At 39.8% G+C, this 7779-nt stretch overlaps 1 pseudogene; it reads right to left on the bottom strand.

Moving 5' to 3' along the window:
- Nucleotides 1-423: 423 nt before the first annotated feature.
- Nucleotides 424-1283, bottom strand: LOC149225854 (putative aspartic proteinase GIP2 pseudogene; annotated as a pseudogene).
- Between the last annotated feature and the right edge of the window lie 6496 nt (nt 1284-7779).

Below are 7779 nucleotides of genomic sequence, written 5' to 3'. Positions count from 1 at the left end.
ATCGCGCATTGCTAAGGGAAATATGCCAAAATGGAAAGCCCTTTCGTGGCTCGGCCACCAGCAGGCCTGAAAGTCGCAAAATGATAAAAATTTCTTCGCGCGAGATTTAGAAAGGGGCAAAGACAGTTTTTAAAGCAATGGAGGGCCGAACAGCAGCCATGAAAGGTCGATACAATATTTTAAAGAGTATCAGAAGTGAGAAATGCGTGCATTCATTGCCAAAGCATATCAAGGAAGCAGCAAAGAGTATCAGTCAAAGGTTTTTAATACAAGACATGGTGGATCCTCTGTAGACTCCACTCTAGTAACACACATAAATAAAAAACCATATTTGTGTACACGGCAATTAAACCTAACGTAAGGAAACCTAAGGCAGGCGCTCATGGTTTACTGCAAGACCTTATTACATATGAAAATGACTCATCATGTGGACGTCTTGAAGTTGAAAGAGGAACATGACGATTCTCGGCCGAACAGAGAGGAGGAGAATCCGAGTGTGGAGTTGGCGAAATCGAATTGGAGCAGATTATCCTGCATCTGATATGTCCCTATCACAATCGATGTCACCGGATCCTCCCCTACATCAACAAATCCAAGACAAAACACGTTATCAGTAACAGACACCATGGAGTTAGCTCCAAAGATCGCCCAAATGGTAGCGTTGCTCTGCAGCACAAGGTCAATCTCCGGCACGGCAGGCCCAAGGCGAGTGGACACAACAACGCTTGAGTTGAAACATGCGGTGAAAGGGGCCACGGAAGCAACCCGCGGGAGATTCTTTTGCGTGGCGAAGGCGGCCACGATGGAATTGTAGATGGGGGTTGCTAGTTGCGTGTAGGGCACCACGGAGCTCAGCTTGGTGCCGCCACGGCCCTACGTGCCGATTTGCAGCATAGCTGCGTCGATCGCAAGGGGACACCATTGACATCTATTCTCTGCACACCAATGTAAAAGTCGTCCGTGTAGACGGGATTCTTGATGAAGGGAGTGTAGATGAGCTGGAGGGAGAGGTCTGTGGATGAGCCAAATGCAGGAAATACGAGAGGCCCGTCGCCAAAGAAGAGAGGACCCGATGCATTGCCACTTGGCAAGCACATGGCAAACTTGCGGCCAAAGCCCTGGATCTGCAGAGGGGTTCCCTGCTGGATTTGGAAGGTGTAGCGTAGCGTTGTGGTGTCTGGAATAATCATCACCGTAACCGGCTTCCTCTGGGACACACTTGGAGGCAATTGGCAGAAACAGATGATGACGGCGGCTATTAGGACTACACGGAGGGAAGCCATTGTGTGGATGGAATTTGAAGTATAAATAGGAAGGGTTGGGGGACGATTCGAAGGCAGCGGATAGTGGGATGGATGGAATTTGGAGTATAAATAGGACGATTCGATCCCTAGCTGGTCCTCATACGCGCATTCGGCTGCCTACGTTGACTTCAAAGGCTGCTATGTACATTTTTCTCGACGAAAATTGGTAAATGTTTTTTGATTTCAATTTTATATTTAAAAGAAAAAAATAATAATAAAGGAGGAATCCACGGATGTTTTTGGATTTGGATTTTATAAAAGTGTTAATAGTAATTTTTTTTAAATAAATTTTTAATTAAAAATGTAATGAAAATATTTAATGGATAAAATTGTAAAATTTAATTGTGCATATAAAAGTTTGGATAAGTGTTTTATAATTCAATATGAAAAGGAGTGTTTTACATTATATTTAAAAATAATAAAATAATACTTACGATAACAAATAAAAAAACAAAAAAATATCAATGTCTCCCATAAATAAAAGATTTCAATTTCTATTTTAAATGTATATCCACTTTATACAGAGACAAACTATTTGAAAATAATGAAAAATTAAAAAAAAGATATGTAAAAAATAATGAAAAAAAAAAAAAAAAGATATGTAATTTTTTCACTGAGTACACATATGCAATATACAAATAATATAGTTGATATAATAAGATATGTAATTTCTTTTATGTTTAATTGGCATGTAAATAGCTTAAATAAAAATAAACTAATAAGAAAAAAAAATTTACTATTAGCCATAAATAAAATACTTCAACATTTATATTAAGTAATATAATTTTATATCAAAAAAAAACTTATGTTTTCATTTTTTATTGAAAGAAATATGTGTAATTTATTGCATTGTTGATATGAAATTGATATATAACATTTAAAAAATATCAATAACAAAAAAAAATAGTATAAGAGAGGAAGGGGTTATTTTTTCTCTCCATGAATAAACATAGATTCAATATGCTTAGGGATTGTGGACATATTATATATATATGGAGAGAGAGGACGAAAATTATTTATTTATATTTAGAGAGAGTTCTATAGATATTTGCCTTCTATTTCTAAATATGATTAGGGTATGTATTGACAATCTAAATGTGTAAAATGTCAACCCCAAATAAAATATTTCAATATCAACTATATATAAATTAGGGAGATTTGTAATTTATTATTTTTTAATATGGAATTGACATACATATATATAACATTTAAAAAAAATTATAACAATTTTGTTTTATATATAGAAAGAGTAGTGTAGTGCATATTCTCTATTTCCAAATATGATTAGAACATGTATTGATTTCTAATGTGTAAAATGTCAATAATAAATAAAATACTTCAATGGTATATATGTGTGTGTGTGTGTTTTCTACTTTCAAATATAATATATAAAATGTGAAGTATAAATATAATATTTTAATCTTATGTGTGTATGTATGTGTTGCTCAAAATCAACATAGATATAAGAATCTACCAAGAGTCAAGAGAAATAAAATATTAATATTTTAATCTTATATGTGTGTGTATGTGTGTTTTGCTCAAAATCAACATAGAGCTACCTTAACTTAGAATCTACCAAGAGTCAATACAAACAAAATATTTCGACATGAAAACATTTATTTAAGTTTTGCATTAAAAAAAAATGTTTGCATCTTGACATATTTGTTGGGGCTTGGTAGATCCGGATAAAAGATGAAAATGTAATATTTCTTCTTTTTTCTAAATGTGTTAGGACTCAGTAATTTTCTGAGGTTGTAGAAGAAAATCACCAAAGTAGCCACAAACTTGTTAGCCTCACTCTCACATTAAAAGAAATTCTAAGTCCAAATAATTAAATTAATTAAAATAATGAAAGTTAGGATTTAATCCTACCTTTCTAGATTGAGTTTGTTCCTCGTGGTTAGGAGTCAATTTAGGCTTAGTTGGTTTAGAGATTCTCCCCAACTAATTAGGCTTCTAGATTAGTGTGTTGTTGAGATATTTTCTCAACCATAGTGTCCAAGATAGACGTACTATCTTGAGACCAACTTCCTCATGTATTTATTTGTACTATTATCATTCTTTTGTACATTGATTTGGATTGATTAATAATGAGAATGTGAGGAATGTTGTAAGGCTAAGACATTTTCTGTCATGTCTAGTTTTTTTATATGTCTAATATTTATTTATGTCTAGTTTTTCTATATGTTTGATATTTATTTTTTGAGTGCGAGTGTGTATTATTAGTTTGTTCAGTTTTATTCATGTGGTTTGGAGCCAGAAATCGTGAGGTTTTGTCTGCAATCGTTGAGGTGAAATTTAAAGTGGAGCATCCTTTGGATCATGAAAAAGAACTTCATTGAGAAGTAGACCAGCATTGAAGCTTCTAAGCAGAGCATGTTTCATTGAAGCAATGTTTGAGTACAACTCTTCGTTGAAGATTAAAACATAAATCGATGAATGAATTGTTTTGGAAAAGAGCCTAGTTGCAATCTTGAAGTGTTGCATGGTCTTGCAGTTCTAGAGTGTGTATGCGTGCGAAGTATCCTGCTTTGAATGAGATGCAATGGACTAGAGATATCTAAACACGTTGTTAAATGGATCAGTCACATAATAAAGAGAAGCCTGTGGAAAAGAATTCTCCATAATAGAATCATGTATCGATGATGCATGTGTTTTGTCCATCTCAATCACTGCATGTGTTGATCCTCTTGTGTATGCTTAGAGCAAGCTGTGACAATTTTGAAGTTTCATCTCTCAGCGTTATCAATATTCAAGAGTTTCAAGAAATTACCAGCGTGGAAATGTACCGTGCAATGAATCACCATGAGGAAAGTAGCCTTACAGTGGAGAACTACCAGCGTGGAAATGTAACGAGCAATGAATCACCGTGAGGAAAGTACCCTTACCGTGGAGAACTACCAGCGTGGAAATGTACCAAGAAATGAATCACCGTGAGGAAAGTAGCCTTACCGTGGAGAACCTTTTGAGAAGCGGATGCGTGGTGGAGCCGAGTGTTAAGAGAGTGAGTTGTGGTAAGGATTATCTGCCCAATATCATTTGAAGTTGTTCAATTCTGAGTGAGAGTCGAAAGTTTTTTGGCCTGCTGCATACGTGGATGAGCAGGGAAAGTGCTGTTACCTCTAAAGATTTGAGATTGTTCATCTTAAGATCTCGAGGTAAATATTCTATCCCACATTTCTCTATTTTCAACTCTATCAACTGAGTCAAAATTTTGAGGAATCAGGCAAGAATTTCAATTCTGCGCAAATACCCATCTTTAAAATTGTCAACTGAATCAACTGTCCGATGGAATCGGGCAAAAGTTTCAATTCTGGGAAATTCTCTATCCTCAACTCTGTCAAATGAGACAACAGTCCAAAGTCGTGGGCAAGCATTTCAACTTTGGGCAATTGAAGAGCCGCAATTCCTTCGAGTTCTTGAGAACAGGCAAAAGTGGCAACATTCCCAACGAACAATCCCCTCCTCATTGCATAATTACTGTAAGGCCTCCGGGTGAAGTCGCCGTGCACGAGGGCGCGGCAGCAGGCGGGCGAGCGCGCAGGCGCACGACGGGCATACTACGGGCGCGCGACAAATGCAAGTGCGACGGTGCTATGGAATAAATGAGACAATACCGTGAAAAAAATGCGATGAAAGGCACGACACTTGGAAATACGACTAAGTGTGGAGCGAAACTTATACGATGGTTATGAGAGCTTACAAGCAGACTTAAAGAAGAGTCTTGTGGGCACTTGTTGGTGGCTTTGGGGGTCGGCCAAGGGGCTACACACCCCATGTAAACCCACACTAGGATGGCTATATATGTGAGAGCCTTAGAGCTCATTCCAACATCGCATTCTCTCCAACACTTCTACGCATAGCTTCAAGGAGGTAACAAAGAGTGCGCAGATTTAAGGGGAGCTGCGCATATCTCATGCGCTCCACTTGAAGGTGCACTTGGAAGGTTGTCTTGAGCCGGTCGAGGTGTGGGCAAGGTGTGCCCGGGGTGCGGTGGATGTGCAGAGTTGTGCAGGTCTTGGCAGGGGTATCTAGGTGGCTCGGGTGAGCACCACCCTTCGTGCAAGAGGTGTACATGTATTGTAAAAGGCAGGGTTGCCTCTCTTTGTAATATTTGGCTAAGTGTGAGACTTGGTTTGGCAAGACACACTTGTATGTTGTAAACTGATATTCTTAATATATTGTCGGGCAGACTCACATTACGGGGAGTTGCCCCTCCCCTTTATACTTGTTGCAATTGTTGATGTTCTTGTTATAATTGCATGATGATAATGAATGAGTATGGGCTTCATTAAGTATAAAGGATAATTGCAAGTTTACTTGGTTGTGAAACACAAGCTAAGTAATGTTAATGTGAAAGTAGGCGTAGTCCACGAATGTTAGTATTGGTGAAAAGAAAGCGTTCGGTGGTGTCGCACCTTGCTACAAGCAGTTGGAAGACTACCGCAGGTGTATGGGCGTGACAGGTGGTATCAGAGCTCGAACAGGTTCGGGTGTTGAAGCGTTGAAGCTGATACACGCCTGCACTTCGTGACAGGTGGTATCAGAGCTTCGGTTTGAAGCCGTTGAGCAGGGTTGCTAGTGACAGGTACTTGCAAGTGAAGGAAGCCGTTTCACACGAAGTGGAACAAGGGTTGCTTCAGATTGTAGGTGACTTGGTAAAGATGTCTATCTTGCGGAAATTGGGTTTTGCAACCTTCGAAGAATTTGAAGGAAGTCTACTTGAAGAGTCAAAGAAAGTAAGACAAGGATTTGCAGAGTATGGCAAAAGGTTGTTTGAAACAAAGGATGCTCTTCGTGCCTTGGTCAAGGAAGGGGTTTCTGATAGGAATAAGGAGGAAATCTATCAACTTGCGAAGGAAATGGACTTGCTTGAAGCAGAACTCAAGGAACTAGAGATAAGACAGAAATTGAATCAGAAGAAGTGGGATTTCCTATCTCTTGAGGTAAGGCATCTCAAAGCCTTGAAGAAGAAGGTTGAGTCTGATGGAAAGAATGAAGATGCTTCTGTGGGAATGATGCAGATACTTGGTGCTTCTGCTACTACGGAAGTGGCCTCTAGGAGGGATCCTGAAAGGAACAAGTTGGAGTATGTTCGAATGAAGGTTGGAGGTGTTGATGTGCTCACTATGGTGGATAGTGGGGCTTCTCACAACTTCATGGGCGAAGATACTGCGAGAAGGATTGGGCTGAAATTTGTATCGGAAAAGGCACAAATGAAGACAATGAATTCTCCTCCTATTGAGATTCTTGGTATAGATGAAAGGGTGGACAATACACTTGGTGAATGGACCGGGAAGGTGGACTTCACTATAGTGCCGATTGATGACTATGAGGCTGTATTGGGGATGGAATTCATGAAACAATTTGATGCTATGATTGTGCCACATTTGAAGAAGCTCTACATTTATGATGGAAGGGAAGATGTACACATTGGTGTTCCAACCATTGGTGTGACAAGGCCTGATTGTAAATTGGGAGTGATGCAAATGGAGGATAAAGAGAAAGTGAACAAGCGGTTGTCTAGTGTTGAGACAAATCTTGTGGAGCAGTCATTGGTCATCAAGACACTTTCAAATAGCATCTTGGATTTGACAAGAAGGCTAGAGTTGGTGGAGGATGATGATGATGATGATGAGGAAGTATATGTGAGGCCGGATGTCCAGAAGGAAGACCGGGTTGCTTATCTACAAAGGATGGAGGTTGAGGATCCTGATAGATGGATAGAGTTGATTAGTGAGGGAGAGCCTTCGGGCTCTACTCCCTCTACATCTTCTTAGATGGATGAAGAAGATGGGGCTCATTCTTAGCTGCTCATGGCAGTGAGTCCTTAACATGTTTGAGCAGGTATGACTGATGGTGTAGGGATGGCTTGGCATCAAGCATCATGACATGTTGCAAATGATATGGATGGAGTTTCCATGGACCTGAGCATGGATTATGGAGGTAGATTCTTGATGAGTCAAGGATGTGGCAGATGTTTGAGGAACAGTTGATGATGGCATGAGGATGTTCACTCTCATGGATTGAGCATGATGGTTGGATTAGCTACCCAACTAGTTCAGACATGGGGTCCGGAAGTACGCAGAGATATGTTGGCATCGTGCTGGAGTATCATGGCAGAGGTTCACATAGGGACACATGATGAGGTCGACACAAGATGTTACAGTGGAGATTGTGGCAGAAGGGTCGATGATCATGGATCGAGATGATATCTGGAGTGCATACCGTTGAGGTGCATACCTTGGTACGGTGAGCTTGGTGGCAGTTGGTCACTAAGTCGAGGCATGATGGAGATGAGGCTCTACATATGTTGCAAGGATGTTTGCATTGTGTGGAGGAGTCAACATCATGGATGATGATGATCTTGGTGGATGGCTACCGGGATGGTATGTTGTCGAGGACAACAACGATTTCAGGTGGAGGAGGATGTAAGGCCTCCAGGCGATTGTGCGTCGGGTGCTGGGTGAAGTCG

Source organism: Pinus tabuliformis, chromosome J (genome assembly GCF_031772625.1).
Source record: "Pinus tabuliformis cultivar Carrire ecotype Pingquan chromosome J, CPIR1, whole genome shotgun sequence".
Classification (NCBI taxonomy): domain Eukaryota; kingdom Viridiplantae; phylum Streptophyta; class Pinopsida; order Pinales; family Pinaceae; genus Pinus; species Pinus tabuliformis.
This window is presented reverse-complemented; position numbering and strand designations above follow the sequence as displayed.